Source organism: Camelus dromedarius, chromosome 35 (genome assembly GCF_036321535.1).
Source record: "Camelus dromedarius isolate mCamDro1 chromosome 35, mCamDro1.pat, whole genome shotgun sequence".
Classification (NCBI taxonomy): domain Eukaryota; kingdom Metazoa; phylum Chordata; class Mammalia; order Artiodactyla; family Camelidae; genus Camelus; species Camelus dromedarius.
In genome coordinates, this window is record NC_087470.1 from 7,680,494 (window position 1) to 7,698,864 (window position 18,371).

The following is an 18,371-nucleotide window of genomic DNA, read 5'->3' on the forward strand; positions in this document are numbered from 1 at the left end:
AGGCGGCGGCTGCGATGGCGGGATTGGGGCTGCCCTGTTGGAGCGCGGGGGTTGCGACCATTTCCCGCTGCTTCTGCAGCCATCCCAGCACACTGATCACACCGAGCCCACCTCCCAGGAACAGACTGACCTGTAACATGAGTCCCACGAACCTGGGGCTTTACAGGCCACCCCCAAGGTCAGGCCACGGGAAAGATGGGAGCAAATCCAGGGGCTCTCATGGGGCAGCCTCCATTCCATCCGAGGCCCCGCGACCGTACCGCACCCGCCTCCCAGGAGCAGGCCATGGTCTGAGGGCCAGTCGGAGATGCTTCGGAGCCGTCCAGTGCCCTCCCACCTCCCGGGGCTGTACCTGTTCTCCTAAACCCGGGTATAAGTGGCGGCAAAAACGCGGGGTTCTGGAACTACTAATAGCGGGGTTACCACAAACCACAGCGGCGGCTGGGACCCGCCTAAGAGTCCTAATGGGACGCGCGGCCGGGACCTCACCTCCGCACCCCTCGCTGGGCGCCTCCTCAGCTGCACAGTGCACGCCTCACCCACTGGCTCCCCGAGCAGCACGCCCCCACCAGCGCCCACTTAACTGCCGGCAGCGGCAGCCGAGCAGCGGGCAAGTGGCGGCCCAGACTCCAGGCCGTGTTCCTCTTCCAGGAGCTGGTCCAGGAGCACCCGGCTCCCGCCAGCTTCCACGTGTTCTGGGCGGCTTCCGTCGTCCGCGTGTCTGTCCGTCTGCGCGTGCGTGCCCCTCCTCCTCCCTGCAGCGCAAACCACCCGGGTGGGTCTCCTGCTTTACCGGACCTGGACACTGGGGCCGGGAGGGGCCAGGTGGGGCCCCTCCTGCTCGTCCCGCCAGGTCTCCATCCCCAGAGCCTTCACCCCGCCACTGACTGGGTCCTGGCACTGAACTAGAACCACGACTGTCCTGGGCCAGGCCACACCCCGCCAGCCCCACTTCCCCTGCTCACCTTCCCCTCCCTGTTACTACCCTCCCACCCCTGGCCAGGCCTATTCTCCCACAAGACCTTGAAGACAGGGCTTCTTCTCCTCACACAGAGGTCCGTGCCCTGACACTCCATCCTGCTAGGTCCTAACCTAAGGCCCCTACACCCTCATGCCTCACCACAGGACCCCCAACATCCTGAAACAATCCCCCTCACCTCTCAGCCAGGTCAGTTCCACTCTGAGCGGGCCCCACGCTCCTCAACCTATACTCCCTCAACATGGGATCCCCTTCACTCTGACTGCAACCCTACTCTGAGCTGACTCCCTCACCCCTCACCCTGTGGTTGGGGTGGGGAAATCCGGGCTCCAGTAATGATGACTACTGCCACCAGTGGGGGATCCAGCCTAGTGTGCACGTTCATAGTTAATGTCTGAGGCTACAGGGTGAGGCAGGCTGGGCTGAAAGCGATTCCAATTCCCACCCTGGCACCCTGATCCCCACACCCTGTGTCTCATCTGACCCGATGGGTCAAGGTGATCACAGGCTGCCAGCCACTGGCCTGTGGGCCTTGGGTGGTTGATGGTCCTGATGGTGGTCTGGACCCCTAGGGCGGAGGCACTGGGCACGCAGACCTTTGGGGTGGGGGAGTTCAGAGGGTGCACTTGAGCCCAGGGGTAGACAGCAGATGGTGGGCTGTGTGCATGAGGCTGTGTGCGTGGCCTGGGCTCAGCCCAGGTGGGTGCAGGGATATTGTTCATTCACACCAGGTCAGAGGGAAGAGGGACGGGAGCTTTTAAAGCATCAAAGTTGGGAAGCCAAGGCTGGAGAGCAATGTAGGCAGGTGCATTGGCCAGGCCACCTTGGAGCCCCCCTCGATGCTGGTCCCTTGCATCAGGGGAGACTGGCAGTTGACTGGCCAATGAGACATACCCTGCTTTGGTGTAGTTTACAGGCAATTGAAGGGATTTTGACAGGTAATTTTAATCCAATAATTGTCACTTTCTCTGTGGGAGATCAGGTCCAAAGTCATGGGGAATCTGGCAGTGATCCTGCCTGAACTCCAGCCTGGGACAGTGGAGGACCCACCCAGGAATCATCATGTTAGCTCTCACCAAAAGTCACTGTAGTAGAGAAGAACAAATCTGACTCCATATTGGATCTGTTCATTTTCCTTTAACCCTCTGCCGTGTTCTCTAGGCTTAGTCTAGCTAGCTCTGCTCCTTTTGTAAAACAATGTTGCCTTTAGCCTGAAATAAAGAGGAAAGCCTATTCTCAGGGCTCTGAACTTTAAGGATATTAACACTTTTTCACTCCTATAAAAATAACTATTTGCAGAATAGAAAAAGTTTGTTTTGTTGCAGGTTTTACAGGAACACCATGATCTGACCCACATGGACAGCTGCAAAGGATTCCAAGAACAAAGAAATCCTACACCAACAAGTTTGCAACAACCAACCACAGACCCTCCCCTTTTTAGTAGAAAAGGAGCCTGAAGTCTGACTTGGGGAAGATGGTTCTCCAAGTCTGCCATTATCTTGGTCTGCAGCTGTCTACGTAGACCAGGTCATAGTGCCTCTGTAAAACCTCTAACAAAACAAAAGTTATTTTCTATTCTGCAACTTGTTGCCTTTATATAAGTGCAAAAGTTTTAATATCATTAAAGATCAGAGCCTTGAAAATACGCTCTCCTGTATATTTCCGGCTAAAGGCAACATTGTTTTACAAAATGTGCAGAGCTAGTAAGATTAAGCCTAGAAAAGAGGGCACAGCGTTAAAGCCAAAAGAACAGATCATCTACGGAGTCAGATTTTTTTCTTTTCTATTATACTATATTCTATTTTTGTTTTAAGTTTATAAGAATAAAGTTTAGCCTTTTCCCATTTTAAATTGTGCAGTTTTCAGGAGCATGAAGTGCATTCACAATGCTGTGAGACCAACACCACTGGTTTCAGACTATTTCCTTCCTCAAAGTGAAAGCTTGTATACAAAGCGAACCCCACATCCTACCTCCCCCAGGCCATGACAAGCCCTAATCCCCTTTCTCTCTCTATGTCTTTACCTATCCTGGAGGTTCCCTATCAATGAAATCATATAAAAGGTGGCTTTTTTATTTTTTTTTTGTCTGACCACATATCTTAAGTAGGGAAGGGTGAATTTTTGTTTGTTTGTTTTCACGTGAATTAGCATTTTTGTATTTGGAGAGGAAAACCAGCTGGACTAAAGATGAGACGTACCAAATGAATCCCTTTTAGTAACTCTGGCATAATCTCGGGGTAGGCACTGCTGTTCTAACTGTGAAACCAGAGCCAGAAGGGAGATGCTTAGCTCTTCTTGTGGCAAAATAAAAGCAAACAAAAACAGAAAACAAAGGCCAAGAAAGACAGATTGAAAGACAAACCACAGCCTGGAAAAACCTTTCCTCATGACCCAAGGTCGGAGAAAAGCTTCACATCCCTGTGGTCCAAAAACCTCTTGAAGCCCAGTGTTCTGAAAAGAAACAAAACACACACAGGCATTTCCAACGAGAGGCAGTGCAGGTGGCCAGTGTCTGCTAGAGATGTTCGACTTCTCAGGTGAGGACACAGGCAGATGGACAGACTGCAGAGACAGCTTTGGCCACCATCATACTGGTAGGACTTTAGCCCGGTGACAACCAACCCTGGTGACAACGTGAGCAGGCAGAGGCCCCAGGAATTCCCCTGGAGGGAAGAGCAAATGGACGCTTCTCTCCGGCAGAACAAGGTGCAGGATACATCAAAGGGCCAAAGGTGCATCCCTTCCCTAGCAGTGCTGGTCCTTAGAGGAGAACCCACCAAAGTTCTTGCACAATTTTCAAAGATAATTTTTCTTCAGTAACATGAATTCAAAATAATCAATATGTCATCAAAGGATTTTCAGAAGTGACCTGCCGTGGGCCAGAAAAATACATACATAAATACACACATATGCACATAAATATATATACACATACATACAGGAAAAGAGACAGACTGAAACACAGAAATGCAGGGGGAGACAGAGAAACAGAGAGAGAGACAAGACAGAGAGAGAGGCACTGAGAGACAGAGACAGAGAGAAGGAACACTGAAGCTGGTAATGAGTCGAACTCACGCACATTTTTACAAGTCAGTCTACATGTCAGAACCTGGTCCCAAAGTCCATCCACCTTCCAGGGGAGGGTGTGGGGATCACACAATGGCGTGGGAACAGAAGGCAAAAAATAGGAAACAATTGTGAGGCAGCCCACCACAGAGGCCGAGATGAGACACTGGACCTGTATGTCAATATGACAGAATGACCTAGGTGGCTGTATGCCAGAGCGGACGATGTCAGGGTTGTATTTAATTTCAGTCTCAAGACTGGGAGCTGGGAAGCATGTAGCAAGGAAAGTGACTTTCTCCAGACCCCAGGGCAGACCCCGGTCAGTGTGTCATGTTCTTTGCGCTCCGCCAGCCCTCTGTGGGGTCCTTCCTTTGCTGAGTCTGTGCACGAGCTCCCTGTGATGCCAGCCCATGGGGGTGACAGATGCAGTAGGTGTTTCTAGGTGTAGAGACAGGATGGCTTCTCTAGGAAGCAGCGGCCAGAATGATCCCCACTGTGCCGATGGGGGTTTGGGGAGACCCTGAGAGGCACGTGGCTTGTCCAGGGTGACAGCACTGCTGAGTGGGGGGAGCTAGGTCTGACCCCAGGTGTCTTCAGAGCTGTGACACTGGCTGTATCCAGGCCTCCCCAGGGCTATGGGGGAGGCTGAGTTGGTATCACTGTGTGTGAACATGGCAAGAAGTGAGAAATGAGAGATCGGCAGCCCAGAAAGGCCCTTGGGGAGCTTTGTGTCAGGAGGAAGCTTGGATAAGTGGACCCCAGTAAGTGACCTCACTTCCCTGGCAATAGAGCCCAACAGAACTTGGAACTGAAGTCACCAGGCACCCACTCTGTACAGAAGTCCCTACTCAGTTCACCTGGTTGGAGACAGAGGCCTGTTCTGCTGCATCCCATTATCCCGAGGCAACAGCTCCCGGAAAGCCTGCAGCGAGGGGCTGTACCAACGCTACCGGCGCTGGGTCAGGTCTCACTCAAGGCTCCTCTGGCCTTTTGGCGAGAGACACCCAAAGGTAAAACAGGGAGGCCCAGGGCAGGCCCGCCCAGGCCGGGCCACCACTCAGATCCCACCCAGGTAGAACCATGGCCCTTTCCTGGCTGGTGGAAGTGGAGCAGTCATGTTGGGGATGGGTTTCTGCCTTAAGCAAGAGCAGGTCAGAGGCCTAGGGGGCCGGTCACATCCCCAGCCCAGGTCAAAGCTGGCTGGCTGGGATGTGGAGAGCCGGGGAACGGTCCTGCTGCCCGAGGTGGAGCCCATGCTCTCTGGGTATGTCTTTTCCCTCCTGGGTGTCTGAGCTGAACAAGGTCCCAGTCTGACCTGGCAGCAGAGGGTCGAGTGGACAGAATCAGGAGTGTTCCTGGCCGGGCAGGGCTCTGAGACTTCCAGGCCGAGTCAGCTGCTGGTCACTGTCATTGCAGAGCCAGATACCACATACTGAACAGAAGCTGATGAATAAGAACACCAACGCCCCCTCCCCAAGTGAAGGGCTGGTGTGCCACTATTCTGAGGGCCAGTGCAGGCTCCAGGTGGGTCTGGATATGGAGGGGTACCCACCACCATGGCCCAGAAATCAGTGGGGCAGGCCTCCGACCCAGACAACACCCAGGGCTCTCCCCAGGGACCTGTCCGGGGCTGACGGGTAGCTCAGCACACCCGGTTCTGACCTGGAGCACCGTGCCCACCTCGCTGCAAGTCAGGTGGAGGACCAGGGGCCGCCAAAGCAGAGCCCGAAGGTCAGAAAGGCAGGGGTGTTACATGTGTGTAGGTGAGGGAGGGGCAATGGCTGGGCCACACAGGGAGGTGTCCCCAAAGGCTACTGTTGGGACCAGAGCAAAGAATGGCCTCAGACCACCTGTCTGGAAAAATTCAGTCACAGAACACATCCTGTAGGCACTTTCTGGGTGGGAGCTGTCTGGAAAGCTCTGGGAAGGTTTCTGTCCTTGAAGAGGCACATGGAAAGGGAGGCAGGTGTGCCAATTTTTCCTCTCTCACAGCATAAGCACTTCCACAAGACTTAAAACTCTCTCCACATCCAATAGTTACACAGGAGGCAGGGGCAGAGGAAGATGTCAGAGACCAAAAAAGGATGATCTGGATCCAGCAGGAGACCCCGAGCTCCCTCCTGCATCTCCTGCAGCTCCTCCTGAACCTGCATCTGCAGCTGGACTGCTGGGCAATGGAGAACCAGTTCAGGCATCACCACCCCCTGGGGCAGAGCCCCCTCTGCACCCACCCACAACTTCTTCTCCAAAATGTTCTCCAAAATCCCACCGTCAGTCCCCTCCCCCTCCCAAACTTGACTTCCCTTCCGCTGGAGATGTTTTTGTTTGGTTTTCTTTAGTTTCCTTTGTTTGTTTCTCATCATTTATGGCATCCTTTATTTTTTTTTTAGAGTTTCATGTAATAAAATATAGACATTTCCTCTTTTAAATTGTGCAATTCAGGAGCATTAGGGGCATTCACAATGTTGTGCGACCTTCACTACCTGAGATCACGGGTCAGTTTCAAGAAACTGAAAAGACAGACTGTGGAAGATCTGCCCATCATCAGCATACCGGTGAGGCTGTGAGGTACTTTCAGACTTGCCCAGTGCTGTAGAAGTCGACTTTAATGGAGACACGAAGAGAAGCTGGCAGAAAACCTGGCTGCACAGATTGTGGAGACGTGCGAACACATTGATGAGAGTTGTTCTGCTACAATGGAGAATACTGGCATGAAGACTTCTTTAGAGAATACCAGGCTTGAAAGACTTTCATGAGTCATGTTGAGCCTCACTGATACTAGCAGAATCCTGTGGAGGGTCAACGTTTACTTGAGGAAGGTACTCAATTCTCTGCTCCAAGTAGTGGTCCAAGATTCCTGACGTCTAAAAGAGAAGAAATGGCAGGGATGATAAAACCGCTCATGTTCTTGGAAGGGTTTGTGAGAATCCACATATCCCAAGGGGCATTTAAAAATCACACAGACCACAGAGCATGAGGCCCTGGTAAGCTTTCCCCGGGGTTGGGCCTAGATATCAAGAAATTGCTCTTTCCTCCCCTCCACTCAGGCATCCATTTCAAAGGATCAGCACTTGAGCTGCAATGAAGCCAGTAGGAGAAAAGCAAGCCACTCCTACGTACAGTGTTCCTCCAACTTCACACTTTGTGCACAACACTTAAATCCTCAAAGATCAAATACTGTCGGCTATAATAGATAGGAATAGAATACATAGCTCACACAAAGAAATGATGAACTTAGCCTAGTTTCAGCAAATGCTGGGGTTACATCTACCTTGGGGTGAAGGGAGTGTGGTAAGTGAGGGGAATCTTTGACTGAACTTGATATATATTAGGCCTCAGTTTTTCTAGACAGTATAGGTAACAGTTATAAGTCAGTTAGTGAAGTGAACTGTAAAAGTCACCATAGACATGTAAGGACACATGATATGTGGACCATCTTTTCACTTCATTGAAGCACCAGGTGCAGTATATCATGTTGGTGCATAATTTGTTGGGTTAAACTGCTTTACCCAACATGATCAACCGTTTGTTCTCATGGTTGATAGAAGAGCACCTGGTTCTCAATAGCAGAGCAAAACTGCAGCAGTTTTCTCATAGCTATAACGCCTCTAGGAGTTTTTGAACCAAGAATACACATAAATATGGTGTTTTAGTTTAATTGGGTTTCCCTAGAGAGAAATGTTCCCCCTTGAAATGACAACATTGGCCAGTATGTGTCATTGGGAGGAAAGTGCAGCACATGCAGAAGGGTAACCGAGGATGGGGGTTATTTCATGGTTCCAATAGTTATTTCATGGTTCCTGTTGGTGTTGTAGGTATCAACAGTAAAGATTTGACCTGTCCCCTTCATCATTTTGGACTGCTACTGTACATTCTATCTGTCTATTTTTCCCTTAGACCTGACAAAATTGTAAAAGAACTTCACAAGTCTGGCTTGTAATTAGATTTAGTATGTTTCAAAATCTAACTTCATTTTCATATAAATCCCAAAATATGTAAATCAATTCTATTAACCTTTTGAAAGACTGCAACTGAGGTATTAACACAATGTCAAAACTGTAGTCTTCGGACAAACCCTCCCACCATGGCTGTATAGAAAACAGAGATAAGCAAGAATCACATTTCTGTGAGTTATATATAGAATGTGTTGATTTCTTGATGCCCAGTTGGCAGGGTATTAGTGCCAACTATGCTCACTCGTTCCCATGTACACAGCAAGATAAACACCCACTCACGAAGCCCTTGGTTCAGGACACATGCTGAAGAGTGGTCCCTTAGTTCCAAAAGAGAATGAGGCCTCAGAAAACCTGGGAGGAGGAGAAGGCAAAGTAGAAATTGGAAATCAGTGCAGTACCTGACGTCTGGTGATGGAAAAGCAAAGGTGAAACTCTGTTTTACTTGGACACACAATCTCAAGCGGAAAGGACACATGGGATTGAAAGCGATGCGCTGAGTGTTAGAAGCATGCACAGAAAATACTTGGCTGACAGAACTCAAGGAAATCAGCACAAAATATCCCCACAATTGATTCTGAGACCAAGATCCGAGCTGCCAAATTTGAGCTAGCATTGGCTGTGGAAAATGAGGTATAAGGCTATGGATGGTGTCACACACTGTGTCTCAAGGATCCGGAGTGTGTTGTGGATTGTGGTTTGCCCTACCAAGAGAGGAAACTGACCTTAGACCCCAATGTGAAAGCAACCACCCTGTGCGCAAAGTTGAGTTTATCAAAATGTCCTATGGCCACATTCACTGCATCTGCAGGCCAAGGGAACAATTTGACATTTTGCCAATAGAGCACGAGTGGGGCTCAATTAGAGAAATCATGCATCTGGTCTGAGGGATCCAGGGGTCCTTGGGGTTGAAATCAGATTGCAAAGTGTTAGGATCAGCTAGTTTCCTAGCCTGGACTGGGATTAAGTTTTGGTATGAGGCAGAGGATGCGGGACATCGCTGTGTTTGCCTTTGTGGTCCCAAGCCACAAGGATGAGAGAACAAAGGTTAGTTGTCTAGGTCCGCAGCATGAGAAGATGAAGCATTTCATTCACCATTACCTCCCAAATGCAGATGCTACATTTTGGATAGTACTGAAATTGTACGGCACCGAGGACAACTTGGTGGGGCTGTGGGATAATGGCAGCAGGCCCTGATGCGTGACATCCTTAGATATGTTTCCACAGGTTTTTCTGTAGACAGAGAAGCTCTGGGAAGAACTGGTAAAATTGGGACATTCCCATAGAACTAGAAAGGACAAGTGCACTAACAATATTCTGTTTTGAAAACACTCCAAAATGACATACAACAGCCTACAGAGCTGAAAACATTTAGATGCTCCATTTCCACAAGAGGAAGGGTCCTGTGCACTTTCAGAAAAGTGACATAAGAAAAATAAAAGGAGATTATTCTAAATGATGCACGTATGGTGTGTTCATCACAACAAAGGTATCACCAGTAAATAGAGGTATACCAGACAACACACACAGGAAGACGAAATGGCTTCAATGTCAAGGAAAATTTGTCTTCAGGGAAATATCATGGGATTGGGTACACCAAATAGACTAAAAGTTTCACTTAACCAAGCCTTACAAGTCTGCATTAGATACCTGATAGTACTTGACCAATAGAGCTAAAGATATAGTAAAAGAAACAGGAAGTAACAATTTCAGTTCCAAAGAGATTGAAGGCCAAAAAAAAGCTTTGAAACAACTAGATTTTGAAACATTACTAGAGAAATTATTGAAAACGGAGGTGAGAGAAACAATAAAGAACAACAGTGTCTCAGAATCACAAAAGGCAGAATATCAGAAAAGGGGAAGAGAACCTCTAAGATGAGCCAAATAAAATAAGTAAACTCAATGTATAAGATAATAGCAGGTTAAAAGTCAGTCCTGAGCAGTCTAGATAATGCAGAGCGACTCGTGAATGTCTGTGAACAAAGGGGAACAGAAATCCCTCTATCAGAAGATGACACAGAAAAGCTAGTGTAAACCAATGCAAATATTGCTGTTGAATCCTGGGGTAAGACAAAGCATGAAAGACTAGGATTCATAAGAGTCTCAGAAGGAAAAGCTGGGTATACCAAAAAAAAAAAAACCTCTGAAAAGATATTTGGAGAAAAATCTGACTGAAATTTGCTGAAAGCCAAGAAACAATCATCTATACGAAACCAGGAGCAAACAGCATCCAAATTATTTGGAATCCCTATATACCTACAAGCAGCTGTATTATTCAAATCATCAAACTTCATGATCAACCCAGTGATTTTAAGTGCACCTAGAGGAAAGCAACTTAGTTACAACAGAAAGACCATAGGGGTTTCAGCTTTTACCTCGACAGAAATATTGCAGGACAGGAAGGAGTGCCAGGACATAGACCAAAACCTGAATGAGAAAAATCTGCATTCCAGGGTATCCTATGCCACAAGACTGCCATTTCTGATAACGGCAGATCTAGAAAATTTCATAGACCGGCAAAACGTAAAAGAATTCAGCAGCTCGAACCTTATCATTAAACAAAGATTGAGAATTCTACCCTTAATAGAAAAGAAGCAAAATGAAATTGAAATAAGAAAACCATCATTGGAAATGCAAGAAGAGCAAAGAGTTGCAGAGAATAAACAAGAAGAAGGGAAGGAGGACATTAAAACCCTAAAGATGGGAGAGGGATGCAGGTAAACATAGGTGATTTTCAGCACTATACAAAATTAATCAGCTTATATGACTCTCTGCTGCAAACGGAGAGATGCATGGCCTAATGTGTTTGCAAATCAAAGAAAAAGCAAACAAACAAAAAATCAAACAAACAAACAAACACCAAATACTATGGTTGGCTGACATATACCCAAAGAAACCATGATAATTCAAAAGAAAATACTCAAACGGGTGTCAAGAATCATTCAGCACGCATCGATACATTATCACTGCTGGCATGTACTCAAAACACTTGTATTCAGAAAACAGTTGCGTGCATTAATATTCAAAAATGTTGATTCATTAGAGCATATCGTGACCTAAACCAAATGCCTATTTTGAATAACATTGATTCGTATTTCATTATATAGATTTACTAGACATCCTACAGGATGAATGAATCGCCTATTCAACCCTACGTAAGAATAAATGGCATATGCCTATAACAAAGAAAAGTAGCTATACAAAACTGTACTAAGAGCAAAAGAGACAAACATTAAAGTGTACATTAGGATGGGCTTCATTTCTAGGAATTTCAGCCCCCATGAATCAAATGAATCCATGATCTGAGAGTGTGAGAGTTTCAGCCAAAAAGCAAGAGACAGATATGTATTCTGGGTGAATGGCTATTACACAAACTTAAGATTCCTATAGTGGGGTCTTTGTGAACTGTTAACTTTTAGAATGGTTAAAGACGTGTGGAACCATAAACTTAACATGGACACACTTCCCTCGGTTTGTACTGTGTATAGAGATCTGAACTAAAGCAAAGAGGGTAGGGAAAAAAGGACCATGGGATGCTAATGGAGAGAATCACTTTTACCTTAGGAAACTCTCGTCTGATGCAGCCACTCCCCCAACACTGACAAGATGTAGCAAATATTGTGGATTGCAGGTACCGGTTTGATTCCAGGTGGAATGTCAGTGTGTTCTGCGAGTCTTGGTGTAGCTGGTGGATCCAAGGTAACTGGGCAGAGCTCTGTGAGTGGATCAGGGTCATGGAGGGGCTGCCGCCCTATGTGGAACATGGCTTAGGTCTATTTTTCAGGAAGCTGTGTAATTTCGAGATACTGATGCTGCCCAAAGACTTGAGATCACGGGTCAGTTTATAGAAATTGAAACAGCAGACAGTGGAAGTTCTGCCTGTCATCAGCTTACTGGTGAGGCTCCGAGGGACTTTCAGACTTGCCCAGTCCTGTAGAAGTCGACTTCATGGGAGACACCAAGAGAAGCTGTCAGAAGGATGAGTGCACGGATTGAGGAGAGATGTGAACACATTGATGAGTGTTGTTCTGCTACAATGGAGAATACTGGCATGCAGACTTCTGTAGAGAATACCAGGCTCAAAAGACATTCATGAGAAATATTGAGCCTTGCTGATACTGACAGAAACCTGTGGAGGGTCAATGTGCACTTGTGGAAGGTACTCAATTCTCTGCTACAAGAACTGGTCCAAGAATCCTGACGTCTAATAGAGAAGAGATGGCAGAGTTGATAAAATGCCTCTTGTTCTTTTAAGAGGTCATGAGAATCCACACATCCCAAGGGGCATTTATAAATCACTCAGACCTCAGGGCACGAATCCCTGGTAAGCCTTTTCCCAGGGTTGGTCCTAGCTATCAAGCATTTGCTCTTCCCTCCCCTAAAATCAGCCATCCATTTCAAAGGATCAGCACCTGAGCTGCATTGAAGCCAGTAGGAGTATAGCAAGCCCCTCCTAGAATCAGTGTTCCTCCAACTTTACTCTCTGTGCACAACACTGTACACCTCAATGTTCAAATACTCCCGACTAAAATAGATAGGAATTGAATATTAACTCACACAAAGAAATGATAACCTTCCGCTAGTTTCAGCAAATGCTGGGGTTACATCTTCTTTTTGGTGAAGTGAGTGTGGTAAGTGAGGGGAATCTTTGACTGAACTTGTATATGTATGTGTCCTCAGTTTTTCAATACAGTATATGTAATATTATAAGTCAGTTAGTGAACTGAATTGTAAAAGTCGCCATAGACATGTAAGGACACATGATATGTGGATGGTCTTTTCCTTCATTGAAGCCCCTGGTGCAGCATAACATGTGGGTGCAGACATGGTTGTGTTTAAATACTTTACCCAACATGATCGGAAGATTAAGCATTCTCATCAATGATAATAGGGCACCTGGTTCTCAATAGCCTATCAAAACTGCAGCAGTTTTCTCATAGCTATAATGCCTCTAGGTACTTTTGGATCCAAGCCTATATATAAATATGTGGTTTGGGTCACCTTCTGTCTTCCTACAGAGAAATGTTACCACTTGAAATGACAACATTGGCCAGTGTGAGTCACTGAGAGGAAAGGGCAATACACGCAAATGGGAAACATTTTGTGGGGGCTATTTCATGGGACCAAAATTTATTTCATCCTTCCTGTTTGTGTTGGAGGCATCAACATTTAACCATTGACCTGTCCCCTTCATTATTTTGGACTGCTTTTTTCATTCTATCTGTCTTCTTTTCCCTTAGAGCTGAAAAAATGATACCTTAACTTGACAAGTCTGACTTGTAGGCAGATTTAGTATGTTTCAAAATCTATCTTTATATTCATGTAAATCTCCAGGTATGTAAATCAATTCTACTAACTTTTTGAAAGACCGCAATTGAGGTATCAACACAATGTCAAAACTGGAGTCTTCAGACAAACCCTCCCACCATGGCCGTATAGCAAAACGAGATAACAAGAATAACATTTCTGTGAGTTATATATGGAAAGTGTTGATTTATCGATGCCCAGTTGTCAGGGTACCAGTGCAACATACGCTCACTCGCTCCCATCTACACAGCAAGATAAACATCCACTCACCCAGCCCATGGTCCAGGACACTTGCCAAAGAGTGATCTCTTACATCCAAAGACAGAATGAGGCCTCAGAATACATGGAAGTGGGAGAAGTCAAATTAGAGAATGGAAATCAGTGCAGGACCTTATCTCTGTTGATGGAGAAGCAAAGGTGAAACCCTGTTTTACTTGGAAGCACACTTTCAAGTGGACAGAATGCATGGGATTGAAAGTGATGTGCTGAGTGTTAGAAGAGTGCACAGCAGATGCTTGGCTGACAGAACTCAAAGAAATCAGCACAAAACATCGCCACAATTGATTCTGAGAACAAGATTGGTGCTGCCATATTTGGGCTCGCGATGGCTGCGAACAATGAGGCAATGGATGATGGCACACGCTGAAACTCAGTGATCTGGAGTGTGTTGTGGATTGTGGTTGGCCCTATCCAGAATGGAAACTAACTTGGGACCCCAATGAAAATGCTACAATCTTGGTGCATGAAGTTGAGTTTCTCGAAATGTCCCATGGCCACATCAACTGCATCTGCAAGCCTAGGGACCAATTTGGTGTTTTGCCAATAGAGCACATGTGGGCCTTAATCAGAGATATCATGCATATGGTCTGAGTGATCCAGGGGGCCTTGTGGTTGAAATCATTTTCCAAAGGCTTAGGATCTGCTACATTTATAGACTGGACTGGGATTACTTTTGGTATGAGGCAGATTATGCAGGAAAGCTCTGTGTTTGCCTTCGTGGTCCCTAGCCACAAGGATGAGAGAACAAAGAACACTGGTCTAGGTACACAACGTGAGAAAATGAAGCATTTCCTTCACCATAATCTCCAAAATGCAGATGCTACATTTTAAATGGCACTGAAATGTTATGGCACCAAGGACACCTAGCTGGTGCTATGCAGTAATGGCAGCAGTCACTGATGCATGACATCCTTATATATGTTTCCACAGTTTTTTCTGTAGACAGAGAAGCTCTGGAAAGAACTCGTTACATTGGGAAATTCCCATGGAAATAGAAAGGGCAAGCTCACTGTCATGATGTTGTTTTCAAAACACATCAAAATAACATTAAAGAGCCTGCAAAGCTCAAAACCTTGACATGCTTCATTTCCACAAGAGGAAGGGTCCTGTACACTTTCAGATCAGTGACATAAGCATAGTAAAAATGACGTTATACTAAAGGAGAAGAGTATGGTGTGTTCATCACAACAGAGGCATCACCAGCAAATAGAGATATACAAGACAACACACACAGGAAAATGACATGGCATCAATGAGTAGGAAAAATTGTCCTCACAGAAATATCATGGAATTGCATACACACAACAGACCAAAAGTTTCACTTAAAAAGCCCTACATGTCTGCATTAAATACCTGATAGTAATTGACCAGTAGAGATATAGAAGTATAGTAAAGGAAACAGGAAGTACCATTTTCAGTTCCAAAGAAATTGAAGGCCCAAAGAAAAGCTTTCATACAACTAGACTGAAACACTATCAGAGCAAGTATTGAAAATGGAGGGGAGAGAAACACTGAAGGACAAGAGTGTCTCAGAATCACAAAAGGCAGAATTCTAGAAAAGGGGAAGAGAACCTCTAAAGACGAGAAAATAAAATCAGAAATCTCAATGGATGAGATATTATCAGGGCTAAATTCTGTCCTAATCAGACTAGATAATACAGAGGGACTCATGGATGACTGTGAAAACAGGGGAACCGAAATCCCTCTATCAGAAGATGACATAGAAATGCAAGGCATAACCAATGCAAATACTGCTGTTGAATCCTGGGGTAAGACAAATCATGAAAGAATAGGTTTCATAAGAGTCCCAGTGGGAACAGCAAGATATAAAACAAAAGACAGAAAAGATATTTGGAGAATAATCAGACTGAAATTTGCTGAAAGCTAAGAAACAATCATCCGTACAGCAAAAGGAAGCAAAGAGTGTCCAAATTATGTGGAATCCCAATAGACTTACAAGCAGCTGTATTATCATTCTAATCATCAAAGTTCATGATCAACCCAGTGATTTTCATTGCACCTAGAGGAAAGCAACTAAGTCACAGCAGAACCGTAAGAGCGGTTTCAGCTTATATCTCGGCAGAAATTTTGCAGGACATGAACGAGTGCCAGGACTTGGACGAAATCCTGAATGAGAAAAATGTGCAATCTAGGGTAGCCTATGCCACAAGACCACCATTTCTAATAACGGCAGAACTAGAGAATTTCACAGACCAGAAAAACTTAAAAGAATTCAGCATTTCAATACCTATCTTAAAGAAATATTGTGAATTCTACCCTGTAGAGAAAAGAAGCAAGACCAAATGGAAATAAGAAATCCATCATTGGAAATGCAAGAAGAGCAATAAGTTGCAGAGAATTAACTAGAAGGCAAGGAGGACATCAATAACCTAAAGATGGGAGAGGGAAGCAGGAAAACAAAGGGGATTTTCAGCCCTATAATAAGTGAATCATCTTATATGACTCTCTGTTTGAAGCAAACAGAGAGATGCATGACCGAATGTGTTTGCAAATCAAAGAAAAAGCAAACAAACAAATAATCAAACAAACAAAAAAACACCAAAAGAGTACGGTTGGCTGATATATATCCACAGGTTCGTGATAATTCAAAAGAAAATATGCAAAGTGATGTCAAGGTTCATTCAGCACGCATCGACCAAATATCACTGCTTGCATGTACTCAACACACTTGTATTCAGAAAACAGATGCGTGGATTAATATTCATAAACGTTGATTCATAAGAGCACATCGTGACCTAATCCAAATGCATATTTTGAATAAAATTGATTCATAGTCCGTGATACAGCCGTACAAGTCTTCCAAAAGGATGAATGAATGACATATTCAACCCTACGAAGAGAATAAATGGCATACACTTAGAACAAAGAAAAGTAGCTCTACAAAACTGTAGTAACAGTAAGAGAGACAGACAGTAAAGTGCAGTTTGGGATTGGTTTCATTTCTAGGAATTTCAGCCCCCATGAAACAAATGGATCCATGTTCTGAGATTGTGGGTCTTTCAGCAGAAAATCAACAGAGAGATATGTATTATGGGTGAATGGATATTACACAAACATATGTTTCCTATAGTGGGCCTTTTTGTACTATTAACTGTTAGAAAGTTTAAAGACGGTTGAAACTATAAACTTATCATGGACAAACTTCCCTTCGTTTGTATTGTGTTTAGAGTTCTGAACTAAAGGAAAGAGGGTAGGAAATAAAGGACAATGGGCCGCTAATGGACAGAATCACATTTACTTTAGGAACCTCTCGTCTGATGCAGCCCTTCCCCCAACACTGATAAGATGCAGCAACCATTGTGGATGGCAGTTACCGGTTTGAATCCAGGTGGAATTGTTGTGTGTTCCACGAGGCTTGTTGAGGCTGGTGGATCCAAGGTATATCTGGGCAGAGCTCTGTGGGTGAATCAGTGTCATGGAGGGGCTGCTGCCCTCTGTGGAGCTTGGCTTAGGTGTATTCTTCAGGAAGATGTGTTATTTCGAGATACTGATGCTGCCCAATGGCCTGAGATCACGGGTCATTTTCTAGAAACTAAAAGGCAGACAGTGGAAGATCTGCTTGTCATCAGCTTACTGGTGAGGCTCTGATGTACTTTCAGACTTACCCAGTCCTGTAGAAGTCGACTTTATGGGAGACACGAAGAGAAGCTGGCAGAAAGGCTGGCTGCACGGATTGAGGAGAGATGCGAACATATTGATGAAAGTTGTTCTGCTAATATTGAGTATACTCTCATGGAGACTACTTTAGAGAATACCAGGCTCGAAAGTCATTCATGAGACATATTGAGACTCACTGATACTAACATAAAACTGTGGAGAGTCAACGTGCATTTTAGGAATGTACTAAATTCTCTGCTCTAAGAAGTGGCCCAAGACTCCTGACGTCTAAAAGAGAAGAGATGGCAAAGATGATAAAACCACTCATGTTCCTGGAAGAGGTCGTGAGAATCCACACATCCCAAGGGGCATTTACAAATCTCACAGACCACAGAGCATGAAGCCCTGATAAACCTTTTCCCAAGTTTGGGCTTAGCTATCAAGCAATTGCTTTTCCCTCCCCTCCACTCAGGCATCCATTTCAAAGGATCAGACCCTGAGCTGCAATGCAGCCAGAAGGAGAATAGCAAGCCCCTCCTAGAACCAGAGTTCCTCCAACTTCACACTCTGTGCACAACACTGAACTCCTCAAAGGTCAAATACTCTCGAATAAAATAGATAGGGTTTCAATATATAGCTCACACAAAGAAATGATTATCTACCCCTTGATTTAGCAAGTGCTGGGGTTACATCTTATTTGGGTGAAGAGAGTTTGGCAAGCGAGGGGATTATTTGACTGAACTTGAATAAGTATTTTTCCTCAGCTTTTCAAGACAGTATAGGTAACTATTATAAGTCAGTTAGTGAACTGAAGTGTAAAAGTCGCCATATACATATAAGGACACAAGTTATGTGGACCATCTTTTCCCTTCGTTCAAGTCCCGGGTGCAGTATATCACGGGGTGCCCACTTAGTTGGCTTAAATTGCTTTACCCAACACGATCAGATGATTTACCTTTCTCATCGTTGATAAAAGAGAACCTGTTTCTCAATAGTCTAGCAAAGCTGCAGCAGTTTTCTCATAGCTATAATGCCTCTAGGTGTTTTGGAACCAAGCCTATATTTAAATAAGTGGTTTGGGTTGCTTGTGTCTTCCTAGAGAGAAATGTTACCCATTGAAATGACAACATTGGCCAGTATGAGTCACTGGGAGAAAGGGCACCACATGC

At 45.3% G+C, this 18,371-nt stretch overlaps 1 long non-coding RNA gene across 5 annotated transcripts in view; it reads right to left on the reverse strand.

Annotated features, from left to right (window-relative positions):
* Nucleotides 1-6,056: 6,056 nt before the first annotated feature.
* The window catches only part of LOC135319960 (uncharacterized), a 40,148-nt gene continuing 27,833 nt past the window's right edge, over nucleotides 6,057-18,371 (reverse strand). For 4 of the 5 annotated variants that reach the window (XR_010379056.1, XR_010379055.1, XR_010379054.1 and 1 more), the window contains 2 exons: nucleotides 16,920-17,137; nucleotides 6,057-8,352 (listed from right to left, as the gene is read on the reverse strand). This is a non-coding gene — a long non-coding RNA (uncharacterized LOC135319960). The remainder of the gene's footprint in view (nucleotides 8,353-16,919; nucleotides 17,138-18,371) is intronic. The other variant, XR_010379057.1, reaches the window with a different exon arrangement.